We start from the raw sequence: 17,414 nt of genomic DNA, 5'->3' as shown, positions 1-17,414 counted from the left end.
TACAACCATGCCCAGCACAACCCCCCAATACTGGTCGCGTTGGAAAATGTTCCTTTTGTGGCAGAGCGCGCAATAAGTCCACCAGAAAACAGTGTTACATATGTAACAAGTGGATTTGTCGTCAACATCAGGTTCTACAATGTCCTGACTGCTGTAAAAATGATGAAGACCGTGTGGAGGATATGAGTGAATAAAAAAAAAGTCATAATAAATTTTGAAGTCAAAAAATTATAGATTTTTCTCAAAATTTACAAGAAGTCTGATATTATGTTCCTAATAAATGTTAACAGCACAAGTTTAGTACCAGTTTTAAATCAGGACTATTTTAGTCCACGTTTTGGAATAAGGGGGATAGAGTTACCCCCTGTAAATGTTGGTCCCTCGGGAACTGTTAATTCTTCCGAGATAAAAGGTAAAAAAAAACCCTATGTCCATTTGTATACCCTAGACAACATGTATGTATGTATGAGAAGTGAAGAGGTAACAACAAACAACACTTACGCATTTATAATATTAGTAAGGTAGATTAGGATAGAATAATGCGGGCCTTCGCTAGTTTTCAGTATAAAGCATCATTCTTGTAGTCGATGTTTATTTAAAAAAAATGGTTTTTACAGGGTCTTCGAGGATATCGTATGGTCGATCTCGCTCAGCGAGGTGTGGATAAGTCAAGCAGACAATCTCAACCTGAGACTAAATGCTCAATAAGGAAACCGAAGCTAGAAAAGAAAAATCGACCAATTACTGGTAACAATAATAATACCTGTTTGCCAATTACAAAAAGTAAGTCAAATACTCAGACTTTGACAGATTCAAGTCAAAATATTTTAAGATTATCGCATGATAGTTTATCAATAATGGTGGATGATCCGGAACTTGTAGAAATAATTTCTTCACTCAAAGATAATGAGTCTGGTATACATTGGGAGGTTGATAATGAAAACTTTAATAAAAAAACTGTTCAGATTATGGAACAGAATTAAAATAAAGCTATATCGAGCCTGGTAATAGAAGAGAATGAAACAATGGAAACTAAAACTACGCAAACACAGGTGCAACTTTCTCTTCTACCTGATAAAAATACAACAGAAAACGATTATGTCTCTGATAACAGTATGTCTATTTTAATTGGTAGCTCAGAGCTCCATAATCTGATTGACAATTTAGATGAAGACTCTTCACATATCATTCTCGATCCGAAATCCATTCCGGTATCCATACCAGCTAATGAAACAGAACTTACAAGCAACAATAATGCGACAGCTGAAGAAAGTTTATACAATGAAAAAGTAAAGAAAAGTAGAAAGAAAATAGCAGATCCATCTGAATGGAATGACATAAAAAATAAGAGAAAAAGGGAATGTGGAGAAGCTTACCAAGGATGGACAAAACAGAAAGGTATGAAAGCACAAAGAGGTGTAAATAGATCTGAGAGAAAACTAGGACCAGCATGTACTTCGAATCATTGCAATAAAACAAAAGACTGTCTGAAAGTTTCAGAATCGCAAAGAGAATTTATTTTTAATTTCTTTTGGAAAAAAATGAGTTGGGATCAGAAAAAAAGAAAAGTTTATGTAGCTGCTCTTGTTTCAAAACAAGCTACAAAGCGACGTACTACAGGCGATCCTAATTCTTCTAGGCGAAAAATGTCTTTAGCTTACACTTTGAGAAGTAAAGATGATACAATATTCAAAGTGTGCAAAAAGATGTTTCTTTCCACATTGGGTTTAAATGAGTTCATGTTAATAAATTGGTTGAAAAATTTGTGCAAGAATTGAAGCCAAACGATCATCAAGCAAGGCGTAGATTCGTCGAATGGGCCCAAAACGAGATTGCCGTTGTTCCCGATTTTCATAAGCGAATTTTGTTTAACGATGAAGCGCACTTCTGGTTGAATGGCTACGTCAACAAACAAAACTGCCGCATTTGGAGTGAAGCTAATCCTCAAGTGTATGTCGAAACACCGTTACATCCAGAAAATCTGACTGTTTGGTGCGCTTTATGGGCTGATAGCAGCATTCGTCCATACTTCTTCAAAAACGATAATTTCCAGAACGTTACAGTCAAAGGTGATCCGTATAGAGACATGATTACTAACTTTTTCATTCCTGAATTGAACAATCATGATGTCCAAGAGCTGTGATTTCAACATGACGGCGCAACATTTCACAGTGTAAAACCCTAACCTACGAAGAGATCACTACTTTGTTGCACCAGATAGAAGCTTGTCTTAATTTGAGACCCTTGTCTCAACTTAGTAGCGATCCTCAGGATCCGACTCCTCTTACCCCAGACATTTCTTCGTCAGCAAACCGCTTCTGTTAGTATCCGATAAGAATTATGAAAATTCTTCCATTTCCAATCTCAATCGCTGGCAAATAATTCAAAAAATGTTCTGGCAAAGGTGGTCACATGAATATTTGACATCACAACCACGCTAAGCTAATGTATTTTTTATGTTTTGTTTTTATTGAATTGTATGATACAAAAGAACTACTTTGGAATAGCAAAAGTTCTTCGTATCATAATAAATCGCTTAGAGAAGATGCTTGGAGAGAAATCAGTAGTGAAATGGGAGTCCCTATGCCGGAATTAAAGAAAAAAATTACTGTGCTCCTATCATCGTACAGAAGAGAAAAATGGAGAATATCTATAAGCCAAATAACTGGCTCTGGTAATTATTATAGAGATTTTTAAATTACAACTGTTAATTAACTCAAAATGACGGTTTTAAAGATTTAGCCGATAATATAGCCAATAAGATATCAAATAAAAGGGCTTGCTAAGTAGAATACGAAAAATAGAACGATATCACATTAAACTAAATGTGGCGGAAGTTCATCTTTTAGGTCACTTAAATAAAAGGTTGTTTTAGTTCTTGTAAAGTTCTTTTTCCAGTTAATTTATTAATATTTTATTGCTTGATTTAGTGTGATTTCGAATATACCGTGTTTTGTTCTTTAATAAAGTTATTTTTGGTTAAATCAATTCTTAGGTTATTTCGAATTGTTTTTTTTAAATATTTGATTATCACTTCTGGTTGCTAAAATCAGAATTGGGATCGCCACGCGTTTAGACCGTTGGCCATCTAAATTTAGTGCTTATTAGTGTTCAGTGTTCGTCTCGACTCGAGAGACAAAGGCATACTCGCGAAAATCGACGTTCTAGTTCTCGCGAAGTACGTCGCGATAGTGTAGATTCCCGTTATACGCCGTCAGGTAGAATCCGCTATAGTAGTCCACCTAACCGCCGCGATCGTCTTCCAGGCATTGTGACGTATCGTACAGCCCCCGTAGCTTTCGTAAACACAAACGAAACTTGCGTACTCGCTGCGATAGTTCACGCGATGTAGCTCTTAATAGGATTCATAGTAGATTGGAAGTGATCGAAGCTAGTCTACCTGTATCCGTAAATAGCGTGTTTCCGTCGCGTCCTGTGAATGGGAGCCATATTTTAGTAAGCCCTTTGGCTGTACAGAGTTCTGCTAGTAAGCCAGGCTCAGGCATGGCTAAAGAAGTTATTGAGGTAGTTAGGGTACGTCTTACACGCGAAAACGCGAGGCGTCTAGGCTTGATCATAACCAAATTACTTGCCATATCTGTAGAAAATTAGGTCATAAGAAATGGCATTGTCCTAAAAAGCTTAGAGCTGACCCAACGACTTCTACTCAGGGTGACAGTTTCACAAAACCATCTCCAATTGTACGAAGTTATAACCAGAATATATCAGTTAAATATTGCACATTTTGTGAGCGTAATGGACATTTAATAGATTTATGTTTCCAAAAACAGCGTTCTGACGGTAGTGAAAAAATCAATGAAGTCAATTTTTGCTTAGACTCATCCCAAACAAATTAAAGTAATATCAGCAGTACTTCAAAAAGTACCAGTCGATGTTTGGATCGGTAGTGAGTCGGATATTTCACTGATTTCAGAATCAGTACTGAGAATTGGGGCGAATGATTGGTCATGGTCAGGTTAGGCCGAGTCCGGGGAAGGTCGATGCACTTATTAGATCTCCAAAACCCACAAATGTCAAGGAGGTTCGCCAGTTTCTAAGCTTAGCGAGATATTTCCGTCGCTATATATCAGGTTATGCTTCAAAGACGGTGTGTATAGCAAAGTTGTTAAAAAAAGGGCAACCATTTTTATGGGGTGCTGAGCAGGATACTTCTCGCGATTATATAATTCACAGTTTCACAAATGAACCGGTTTTAGCGATATTCATTCCCCAGTTGCCTACGGAACTTCACACCGATGCAATTGCTATTGGTCTTGGTGCTATTTTATTACACGCCGGTAGGAGAAAGAGGGTTGTCGGTTATTTTTGGTTTAAAGAATGTACCTGAGACTTTCCAACGGATGATGAATAATTCAATTTTCTTTCTTTAGACGATATTATAATTTATTTAAAAAATAAACCGGACCATATTAATAGGTTTCAACAAGTTTTCGAAGCTTTACGAAAAGCTAATTTAAAGTTAAACCAAAACAAGTGTGTTTTAATGAAACAAGAAATTGAATGTTTAGGTCATGTTTTAAATAAAGATGGTTTAAAACCAAACGTCTGCAGCTTGAGAATGTCATTAGGTGCTATATTAAGTCAGGATATCATCCGGTAGCCTTACGCATCACGAACGCTTAGTGAAACCGAACAAAAATATAATACAAGGGAAAAATAAATATTAGGTTTTATATAGGCTGTAACATATTTTAGACCTTATATTTATGGTAGAAAATTCACACTAAGAACAGATCATAAGCCTTTAATTTGCTTATCAAAATTAAAAGAGCCAAATCAAATAAAAAAAAAAACAATCATATTAAATCGTTGGAAGTTGAAAATACAAGATTATGATTACAAAAGAAAGCATATTAAAGGTAAAGAGAATCACGTAACAGATGCCTTAAGTAAAATACACCACACAGGTAAAGACTTATTAGCTGAACAACACGACGTCATTAAGTAATACAATACACCGGTGTTAAGAAAACAGCGATGGAGGCATACCAATTATTAATAGTTATCCAACTAAACCGTTAAGACGTGTAGTGTTTGAAGCTCCATATAAAAAGCGAATTATGAAAGAGGTATGTGGTACTTTTATATTCCATCAAATAACGAAGAACAGTTTATTAAAGAATTTATGTTAGAGTATTTAAGTAAAGATATATACTTAATGAGAAAAATTAAATTATTAAGTCGCAGAAGTTTATACGAAATATTTTGATCACAGTAAATTTATGCCAGTTAGGTATACTAGAAATTTAATTGAAATAGATGATATGGAGGAACAATTAACATTAATTAGGGAATATAATTTGTTTGAAAATATATTTGCTGGTATAGATTGTTTGTGTTACATATTCTATATGTAAGATGTTTAAATTTTTTTTTTTATTATTTTTTTTTATAAAACCTAGAGTATAGGCTTTAAATGTTGTTTCTTTTGTATTCACAGAGAAACGCAGTCGCGCCTTATTTATTCCCAGTACTCGTATAAGCGATCGATACCATTATATCTATATTTAATATTTTTACTATGTAAACAAGATTTAAGAATACTAATGTTTTATAAGTATAGCATGCAAGTTAAAAAGGTCAGCGAATAAAGGGCTTTTATTATTAAGCAAAGCCAAATCTGGATAACGATGTTATGAATAAAGCATTCATCAATAGTGTAATTAATAAAATAACTGGCGCCGCCGCCAACGCCCTATCAACAAACAAAGTCAAATGGGATGCACAAATTTCGGAGAGCCAGTTCGGGTTCAGATCTGGAGTAGGAACCGCTAGTTCAAAAATGTAGAGACTTACAGACAGACTTCAATATATTTTTTGTTGATTACAAAAAAGCCTTTGACAGTGTTAAACACGATGTACATATGTGTCATCTGCAAGAAGTCGGAATGGATGGCAGGGATGTGAGGCTAATACAAATCCTTTACTGGAACCAATCCAGCACGGTGAGAGTGGACGGTGACGAAACCGAACTAATTGCAATCTGTCGTGGAGTGAGGCAAGGTTGTATTCTGTCCCCGCTTTTATTTAATCTGTATTCAGAAGCAATTATCTCTGAAGCACTGGAAGGCAAAAGGGGGGTATCAAGATCAATGGGCAAATAGTGATGATACCACTCTTATAGCAATAACACCTGAAGATCTACAGAGTATAGTTGACTAAGGATAAACTGGGTCCAAAGAGTTACGAAAGAAGAAGTTCTACGGCGCGCCAAACGATCCCGAGAACTCACTTTGACCATTAAAAAGAAGAAAATAAGTTACTTGGGACATGTGCTTCGACACGAACGGTACCGACTTCTTCAAGTCATCATGATGGGCAAGGACGAGGGGAAAAGACGCGCTGGCAGAAGGAGGAAGTCGTGGCTTCGCAATATCAGAGAATGGACGGGAGTGGCCAGCGTAGAACAGCTGATGCGCTTGGCGAGGAATAAGAAGAAGTATGTCGAGCTGACCGCCAACCTCCAGTAGTGGAGAAGCACTACAAGAAGAAGAGAAGTAACACTACAAATTTAAAACAGCAATTAGAATGAAAACATCCCACTGTCTTACAGGTAGTTCATTCGAAACTAACTGGTTATATATGTTTGATTGTTTGTTTATGAACACTTTGTTTGTATATGTAATAAGCACTAATTATTATGCATTCATATTATTAGGCTTACCTCAAGTTCATAGATATTTGAAAATGACTGCAATCCCAACCACAGTAAGTATCGCAAGGGAACCAAGAAAAAACGCTATTCTAGAAAAAACATTGGATCAATTTCTTTTGATGTTAGTTAAATTAAGAAGAAATAAACTTGATTTTAAGATGAAATTTTTTTTGGCAAAGTACTACTGCTGTTGGGAATATATTTGCTACATGGGTAAATTTTGTTTATGAATTATGGAAAATAGATTTATTTAAGCAATATCATCCAGCACCGGAGTTGCTATTTATTCTCCGAGAAAACTATGGTGTTTTTGCCTTAGGCACTATTCGAGGCAATCGCCTTCGAGGAGCAGAAAAAGTTTTACCTACTGAAAAAGCCATGAAAAAGAAAACTCGAGGAAATTTTGTAGAAGCTATATGTGATAAAAACCGCTTAGCTGTTGTTCGTTGGAATGATAATAAGGCTGTCATATTTATTAGTTCCTTTGTAGCAAGTGAGCCTATAGAAAAAGTACGCCGATATTCCAAAGACGCAAAAGCCAAAATCGATTTCCAACGTCCACAGATTGTGCGCCAATACAATAGACATATGGGAGATGTTGATCTTTCTGATATGCTCATATCACTGTACAAAACACCTTTCAAAAGCAGGAGATGGTATTTAGCGATATTTGCACAGATAATTGACATTTGTATAAATAATGCTTGGCTATTGTACCGCCAAAAGCATTCCGGCAACGTGAAATCTAAAAAACCTTTGAAATCATTTAGATATGATATTTATGACTTATTGTGCAAGGCAAACAGGTCGGCTAAAAGAAAACAGACTGAATCCGTCAAAGTAAAGAAACCGCATGCACCCCGCCCTTTGAGTCCATTAAAATACGACAATATAGGACATTTCCCTTCGACCATGGAAGAAGGACGCTGCAGGTTCTGCCAAAAGAAAACTGTCGTGTATTGCATAAAATGCAACACAAGATTATGTTTCGTGACAGGAAAAGCCCCCAGAAATTGTTTTTTAAATTTTCATACAAAATAAACTGTACTTCGGTATCAATTAGTTCTAAAATGTTCATTTCTGTATTTTTCTTTAGTAAAAAAACATAAAAATAACCGTAGTTTGGCAGTGACCGCCCCAGAAAACATATATATCTGACCATTAATTTCACAGTAATTGGCAAGGTCCGCTGTGACGGACACCAGTTTTCCCAGCAGTGGGCTATTGTAGATTTTTTTTAATTTTTCCAGAACTTTATGACATACTGCTGAAACCACAAAATTGTCAAATTCAAATATTTTGAATATTTTTATCGGTGCCAAATTAAGGGTTAACATTAGATAATCAAATAGGTATAAAGGTATTTTACAACCCGCGCCATCATGAAATTGCTACATATTCTTCGGGAGGAAATCAATTTCAAAGGAGGAAGAGAACCATTAAGGTAACAAAAATGAATTTCATTTTCTTTCAGTTTGAATATAATCTAAAAATAACAATCTTATTTTGCCTTCAGACTTATTTTGAAAGACATCGCATTCCAATTCGTGAAGTGCCAATCAAAAAGGACTATTTTAATGGAGCGACGTGACATAAAGATACACAGATTCAAGTATTTGGAGCGTATGCAAAAGAATCGAGAAGCCGATGATAAGCTAGATGTGGCTTATTTATGGTTCATGTTTAGTAAATAAAAGCTGGAAAAATAAAGATATTGCAGGCCCATCTAACAGTATTTCGACAGGGCCTAGATGGATCATTGTACATGCTGGTGGAGAAAATGGTTTTGTGCCAAACTGTTGTTTGGTGTATAGGTCGAAGAGTACATCTGCTGACTACCACCGTGATATGAACAAAGATAACTTTACAAAATGGGTTACGAAGAAGTTGATTCCCAACCTTACAAAACCTTATCTAATTGTCATGGACAACGCCAAGTACCATTATGTGCAATTAAACAAACCGCCTACACAAGCCGACCGTATTGCTGTTATAAAAGAATGGCTTCAATCAAACCAATTCAATCAAGCCAATTATCGTCGCCAAGTATCGCCTTACGACGATAATTGGCGTTAATGTCAATATTACTGTAAGCAGTGAAAAATCATAAGTCTGAACCTAAATATCAGATAGATGATATTTTAAAATCACACGGCCACGAAGTCTTGAGGCTCCCACTATATCATTGTACGTTGAGCCCCATAGAATTAATCTGGGGAGTAATTAAACAAAAAGTTGCCGTAAGTGTTATACAATCAACAGATAGAAATATTCCCGACACGTGTAAGACCGAGCTGAATTACCTACTATAGTTTGTTTGTGGATGAAGAAATAATTAACCTGATGGTAACCATGACTAACTGATACGCAAATAAAACGATGTTAGTTACAGTTTTGAGACGGTCAAGTAGACTAGTTGATTGGAAGGATTGTGATCATATCAAAATGAAGAAATTCCTTGGTCTGCTGATATGGATGGGTATAAAAAAACTGCCTAATATATCTGATTAATACTGGAGGCAAAATATATTATACAAACATCCCGTAGCTAGTTCAGTAATGAGCTGAAATCGCTTTGAATTACTGCTGCGGTGCTGGCACATTGAGGATACATATTATCATTTGTCACCTAGGTGAAAGACTTCTCCGAGTGAAACGTCACGAACGTGAAACGACTTGACAAAAAAAATCTGAATTTTAACACACCTGGCGAATATCTAACGGTGGATGAGACAATGGTTGCTTTCCGTGGCAGGATTGTTTTCATGCAATATATCTCCGGAAAGAAGCATAAATATGGGATAAAACTGTTTAAAATATGCGACGAAAATGGTTATGTACATGATCTGATAGTAAAGGGTGTCCAGCAGGAATTTTCCAACTTTATCGAAATAATAGCGGGGTGACGTAAGCAGGAGGGATATCATTCAAAGTGTACGATTTGCGGATTTGTTAGTCGCTATAAGTCACTGGTCGGGAGCGCACCGCGCGTTTGCGGTGGAGCAATATTTGAAGTGCAGTGAATCATTGGTACGTGCACGTCGCGCTTTTTGTACTCATTTTAATATTCGACGACTAAGTGATGGGCCGAACACGCAACTTATCTGGTCGTGGGTACAAAGATTAAGGCAAGAAGGCACAATGGCAAACAGACCTATTCCTGGACCATCAACGTCAGCAACAACGCCAGAACATGTGTCTCAAGTTCGAAATGAAATTATTCGAAATCCACGAAAATCAATAAGTAAGATTGCGGCCTCCACAGGAAAAAAAATCAACAGTGCATGTTATTTTGAAAAAGAAATTAAAGCTGCACCCGTACAAAATGCAAATTGTTCAGTATCTCAACGAAAATGACTATCCTTTGCGAGAATCCTTCGCAAGAACAATGCTGGGACGTTTTCGGACAGCACTTACGCTTAGAAACATTTTATTCAGTGACGAAGCACATTTTCATATTGATGGCTATGTTAACAAACAAAATATGCGATACTGGTGCCCTAACAACCCTAGAGAGCGCCATCAAAAACGTTTACATTGTTTAAAAACGACAGTTTGGTGTGCCATTTCAGCGAGCGGGGTAATTGGCCCTTATTTTTTTAACCAAGGTGAGACGGTCACTGCTCCGGTGTATTGCCGTATGATCGACGAGTTTCTGTTACCTCAATTGCAGCAGTATTCAGGGTACGACAATCGAACACAATTTCAACAGGACGGTGCCACTCCGCACACAGCTTGGGTGTCGATGGAAAGGTTAAGGGCAGTTTTTCCGAAGAAACTGATCAGCAAGTACGGAGACATTCCATGGCCGCCTCGGTCACCAGACCTCACACCTTGCGATTTCTTTTTATGGGGATACCTCAAATCAAAGGTCTACAACAACAATCCCCGGACAATTCAGGCCCTACAGGAAAACATTCGCCATGAAATTCAAAGCATTACTCCAGCGCTTTGACGTCGCGTAATCGCAAATGTAAGGGTCCGACTGCAAGAGTGCATTGAAAAAAACGGCCATCATTTGAATGATATCGTTTTTAAAAAATAAAATCCGCATTGTTATTCTGTATTTAATTGAAATAAAAACAAATTAAAACGATGTCATTTTTTTTTATATTAAATTCTAAAGTTGAAAATATTCCGCTGGACACCCTTTATATGAAGGTAAGAAAACGACGCCTGGCCAAAATTTATCTAGAGATGCGGGCCGAAGTATTGTAACCGATAATTTTTATACAAGCGTGAACTTAGCTAAGTGTCTTTTATATCGGTCTACGCATTTGCTTGGCACAGTTCGAAAAAATCCAAGAGGGTTTCCAAAAGACATTGTTTCCACAAAGTTGCAAAAAGGTGAGACGATAGCAAAAGAAAATGATGACGGAATTTTAGTTTTAAAGTGGAAAGACAAGAGGGACGTTCTCGCGTTATCAACAAAACATTCAGTTGGATTCGTAACAGTCCGAAGCAAGCGAAATAGGCGAAAAACTACTTTGAAACCATTAGTAATTGCCGAATACAACTCACACAAAAGCACGATTGATTTTTCTGATCAGATTGGTGTAACCCCACACATGAGTTCGGAAAGAACCCTTTGACTGACCATCGCAATCGACTTATACGTCGCATGTGTATACACTGCTACGAAAGTTTACGACAAGAAGGCAAAACAAGCGTAGAGGCCAAGAAACTCACAAAAAAAAACAAGTACAGTATGCCTCACTTGCCCATCGAATCCCAGTGTTTGCGCGTCTTGTTTTGCCAACAAACACAGCAAAAAGTATTTTTTTTCCTCAGTTCATGTTTTTTTCTTGTTTTTGTACTAAAATAATAAAGATTTGTCAATTTAATTTTTTGTTGTTTTTCATTTTTTCCCCGCCATACAGAAATATAATTTTTGCTCCGATTGACATGAATTTTTTTTGCAACATGTAGCTTACTGTATGCGCAAGCCAATACTATACATATCATTTTCTTTTTAGCATGCCTGTAGTACAAATATCTGTTTGAATTTAGGGGGTCACAGCGGATCCAACGGCGTACTAAAAGCATTCTTAAAACCCATTCGACTGGAACTTTGAGGACAAATCGGAAAGATAATCCTAAGGACATTGTAACCAAGAAGCTCAAAAAAGGTGAGCATATCTGGGCACGCAAAGAAAAAGTGTATGTCTCTAAGTGGAAGGATAAGCGTCCAGTACTTATGATAACGACGAACAAACACCCTTCCATTGTGGAAGTAAGTAACAGATTTGGAAAGACTACATTGAAACCAGTTGAGGTAGAAATATATATTTCGGTCAATGATGATCCGCGTGAGGGACGTCCTTTAACAGCAACTATAGAAGGTAACATAAGTGAGGAAGATAAGAGAGTGACCTATCAGCAGAAACGGGCAAGCCTAGGCATTGGTATGAGTCAAGAAATATTACACGAACATTTAGGCGTCAGGAAGGTTTGTACCAAATGGATTCCCCATACTTTAACCGACGATGGATCGCATGGACTGGTGTGGCCAAATGTTAGATAAGTTCAACGGCGGTGACTCAAATACTATATTTGACATCACAGACTGGTATGTCAATCGATGTTTGCCTGTTGTCTTGGAAAAAATTCGACAGCAGCGCCCATGAAGCAGGATCCTCCTTCATCACAATGCTTCAGCGCACTCCGCAAAACGGACTGTTGAATATTTGACTATGGCAGGTGACGAGATGATGAGTCATCCGCCATACAGTCCCGTGACCTGGCGCCCTGCGACTTTCATTTATTCCCAAGAACTATAGATAAAATTCGAGATATTCGCTTTACGAGCCCTGAAGATGTGATGAAAGCCTACAAAAATGCCATAAAAGAGACTAAGGGAGAATGGGCCCACTGCTTTGAAAAAATCTTTAATCGACTTATGAGAGGAGTGGATTTATTGGACTCATTTCTTGGAAGTACAAAATAAAATGCATACTAAAAAATGGTACCTACTAGCGTTTGTCTTACCAATTACTAGACATTGTCGCCATACATTGCTGGCACAAGACTTAGGAGAGACACAAGAGAGAAGGAGAGAGAGAAAGAGAGTAAGAGAACAGAGTAACGAGCCAACTTCGATTAAATTAAAAGATTTTAAACTGGAAATCGCTAAGATTCTTTATACAGGATGGCGAGAACTGGTTCTGCTTTCTTCCGCGCATGCACCCGTGGGTGGCGCCGGGAACCCCGTTACGCCCATGGGCTTGCGGGGAGTGTCGGGTTCGCGCCCCCCTCAACGGCGGGGCGGTCGTGGTGGCGGGCCTGGAGCGGCCCTGAGCCTCGTGGCGATGCGGAGCGTTCTCGCTCTCGCAGCGCCTTAATCGTGTTTGTCGGCTACATCGGGCGCGCGTCGGCGCGGTCGAACCACACCGGGTGAGACCCTCGGTAACCCGAGGGAGGCCCAGCGAGGAAGACCAGCGGTTGAAGTCCTCTGCGCGCTCCGAGTCGCCAGCGGGAGGTGTCCAGCCCTTTTGTTTGAGATGAGATGTTAGGTTTAGATGTCGTCATGTTCCGCGCGAAATAATTCGCGCGGGAAGGCTCTTCTTTGGTCCGGGGGTCTTGTGTGGGGAGTGTGGTAGATTAGCATTTTTTTTAAATATTAATCATACAATCAGTCTGCCACTATAAGTATATACGTTGAGTGCTTCTTGAAGTGTTAGGCGCTACTCCCAGCGGAGCCTGCCTATTCTTATTTAAACTCGGTCTGTTGGGTTGACCTGGTCAAAAATGTCTTGCCGCATTTTTAGTCGTCGAGTAGTTTCTGGTATAGTTAGCTGTCCTGCTAGCTGATTGGGGTGCTTTTGAAGTGTTAGTTTGTAGTTATACACATGTGTGATTATTTCCTCTTTTACCCTGGGCATGTTAAAAAATTCATGGACTTCTGTTGTTTTGAGAAACCATGGGGTGTTTGATATTTGCTTGAGAATGTAATTTTGAGCTCTTTGTATTATTATTATATTTGAGGCACTAGCAGATCCCCAAAGCTGCATTCCATATGTCCATATAGGTTTGAGAATGGTTTTGTATAAAAGCAACTTATTGTCAATGGATAGTTTTGAATTTCGTCCCATAAGCCAGTAGAGACTCTTGTATTTGTGGTTAATTTCGTCTCGCTTTGTTTGAATATGTTATTTACAGGTGAGTATGCGGTCTAAATGCATTCCTAAATATTGGACTGTATTTTGATGTGGTAATTGGGTGCCATTTAGAGTGACAGGGGGGCAGTCTTCCTTACGGAGCGTGAAGCATTAGATTTTATTTATACTTCATTAGAATTTTGGTTAAAGTAAAAATATGTAGAAACCGGTTATGTACATTATTTTTGATGCTATGCTGTAACTCTGGTGAAAACTTGTAGAAATATCTTGAACGAAATATTAATTGCATTGTTTTAAATTATTTCTTTATTGCTTATTATCTTATTTGTCCTCCTGAATTCATCCAGTTTACAACTCTTCTATCACACAGGAAAAACATCCAACTTCAAGTAATTTGATCTTACTAAGTACATGAGACAAAATACTTATTAAAATCTGATCATCAAAGAAGTTATGTAGAGCAACTTTGACTGAGTTGATTCACATTTTTCAAGAACAAAATATGTTTCCATTATTCACCATTCATCATAACACTTGATTTGAATAACAGGCCAAACTTTTACACAAAATGGAAGATTGCTTTGCTAATGGAGTCCACAACCTATTACCAAATAACAAATCTACCAGGTACCATTTAAGTAATAAACCCTTATTCAGTCTATCTCAATAAAAATCAATCCATGACGACTGATCACTGATATGAAGGTTGAGGCCATGAGGCTTGCACTTTTAACTCAGACTCTAAGCTTTTTAGTTTTTAGTTACGTTATATGTTTCCTGAATCCTGATTTGTAAAATGCGTGATACAGACTACAGAGTACAGACTACAGACTGAATACAGGGTTGCCAACTCCTACAAAATGTTCCCCCTAGGACCAACTTCAAATACCCCAAATAAATTTCGTTCAAAAACCCCTAAAGTTATTGATGTACACTTGGTTTAAGAGGTAATTTCAAATATGAATTAAAAAAACGTTGAAGTAGTAAAAAAATGCACATAAATACGTGAGTAGATACATTTTACATATTTATATATGTTAATCAATGACCAAATAATATTAATGATAATAACAATGAGATGAAACGATTCTTATTTTTGAAGTTGTACTTCTTTAGGCGCGTTATGAAAAATTGATGAGAGTGAAATTTTACGATGCGCGCGCACCGTGACACAAAATTAACAGAATGAAGTTGCCCACGGAAGATACTACGGCATTGGACATAATTTAAAAACAACATTCGAATAATAATAAAATTTATGTTACACTTAATGTAAGAGAATAATAATAAATATTTATTTTTTTAATTTTTTTAATGTAAACTGAACTTTATTGACTATAATGACTCCTTTTCCAGTCTTTGATTATTTAACTGTAATTAATTATTTGCATGCAATCAAAAACTATTTTTAATAATGCCAAAGAAGTATAACTGCTTACGCGCGTACATAAGTACACGCACCCTTTTTTTATTTCTTAGAATTCAGTTTTTCTTAACGTTTCTTGGCAGAATTTTTTTTGCGTTTTCGTCAATTTCTTTTAATACATTATTTTTAGGGCTTTTTGTACTTTTTCATTTTTATCTGTTCTGCTACAGTTAAACGAGACAGAATTAAAATGAAATACGAATTGCTACAATGTGCTTTTTTTTTACTTCTAACACAATATTATTAAATGTCATTGGGATAAGCTTCTAATATTTCGTCGAAGACATCGGCCTGGATATCGCGCTGTTTTGCTGTTGCTGATAATTTTGAATTATCATATTGACATATTGACGTTAAATGATTTGATCATACGGTGGAACAAATTTGACACATGAAATTATTGTTTTTCGATATTTAAGCTGTAGCCAGGCTTGGAGTTTATATTTGGTTTAATTTGTTAATTGCGTTTGAAGCTTAATATAAATTTTATAGAATCGTGTGTTTGAAGAGAAAAAATTCTTGAATGAAGTACCCCCTAAAAATCCCCCTAAATAAATGTACCCCCTAAAAAAACCCTGGATATCTTGATTACCCCTCAATTTAGAGGGAAACCCCCAAGTTGGCAACACTGACTGAATACTGATGTCTTTATTGCCTGATACTAAGGCAAACTGCAAATCTATAAAAAATTGAGAAGCCTAAAAGCGAAATGTCAAATGTTATGGTGCCAATGTGATGTCAATACTACGTTTCAATAATTAAAACTAAAAACTGGATGAATCTGTAGTATAGAGCAGAGCAGAGACTCAATCAAACTATAGAGCGGTGTTGCCAGATGGTCTCTGCAACTAACCCTAAGACTAATTTGATTTCCCTCAGAAATCCCCTAGGATGCCTCTAAATACAAAAAATTATAATTATTCTGAAGTGTTATCACCGAATTTTCATCTAATTTTAGAATTTGTATGTAATTGAAATCACATCAAAGCTCAAACGAATATACAATTAGTAATGTTTACTACACGGATCCTATTCTTACGATGTGTTTACTACTTACTACTTTAATTTAGTTCCGAAATCAGGAACGTAACATACAATAGAAAAAACTGTATTTGTCGTGTTTTTAAAAATTTCCACTAAGAAAACCCCAAAATCTAGGCGGAATACCTCTGATATGGCAACATTGCGATAGAGAATATACTAATCTTATGGCCTAAACGTCTATAGGTCTACCAGGATCTGATGGCAAATAGGGAAAAAAGAAATTGATGCTAGCAATACTGGGGAAATTGGAGTAAAACGTTTTGATACTTTTTTTTTCTTATAGCGGCTGATTCTGTGTGTGATATATGCAAATTATATAAAAATTTATCCAATGATAATTTTTGAAAATGTGGCGAATGTGGGGTTTGAAATTTAGATGAAAACTTCAATAGAGTTTATTAATTAATTAAGAACTTGAAAATGGTTTCAAATACTGCACATCCATAAAAAAGTCTTCAACGCAGTATTTATGATAAACCTTTCCTCCTGCATCTTAATTAACCGATCTTGTTCTATGAACTTATTTTCAATTTTTATTACATGTTCACAAGATTTTCGCTATTCATCGATCCCTATTTGAGAGAAAGAAACAGTGTAAAACTCATTTATCTTGTTTCTGATCAATTCTAAATCAAAACTATCCAAGTTTATTTGTGGTATAAGAAACCCCTGAAATAAACCAAAGTTTAGTATAAGTACATAATATAATACACACGAAGAATCCCATAAACCAATGTATCAAGACGTGTCATGCCTACTAACCAGTCAACGCTTGCACATGGCTCAATATCGATGATTGTGTATGTTCTGCTTCTTGTTGATCAAGTATTCTTTGATAAACATTGAAAACAATATGTCTTGCTTGCGATCGAAGAGGTTTCTTCGACATTTTCATCACTTTTTAAAGGAAATTTGAAGCCAAACCAAAAACAATTCCTCGAAATTTCAGTTGACAGATGAAATTTTTCTTTTATTGCCATATGAAAATCGCTAATTTTTAAAAAAAAGAATTGCCATCAGATTCTGGTAGACCTATAGAAACCAGGCCATAAACTCCAAAAAAAAAAATATAGTAATCTATCTTATGATTATTGTAAATTGTTATTTGTTTTATTATGATAACAAATATTATGGTTTAGAAGCGTACTAA

The 17,414-nt window shown here is 36.6% G+C and overlaps 1 protein-coding gene across 1 annotated transcript in view; it reads left to right on the top strand.

Annotated features, from left to right (window-relative positions):
- Positions 1-17,414, top strand: part of LOC125061450 (zinc finger protein 43-like) — a 343,312-nt gene that overhangs the window by 151,002 nt on the left and 174,896 nt on the right. The window lies entirely within an intron of this gene.

This window comes from Pieris napi, chromosome 23 (assembly GCF_905475465.1).
Source record: "Pieris napi chromosome 23, ilPieNapi1.2, whole genome shotgun sequence".
NCBI lineage: Eukaryota > Metazoa > Arthropoda > Insecta > Lepidoptera > Pieridae > Pieris > Pieris napi.
Note: the sequence above shows the minus strand (reverse complement) of the source record. Positions and strands in the feature narration are given on the sequence as shown.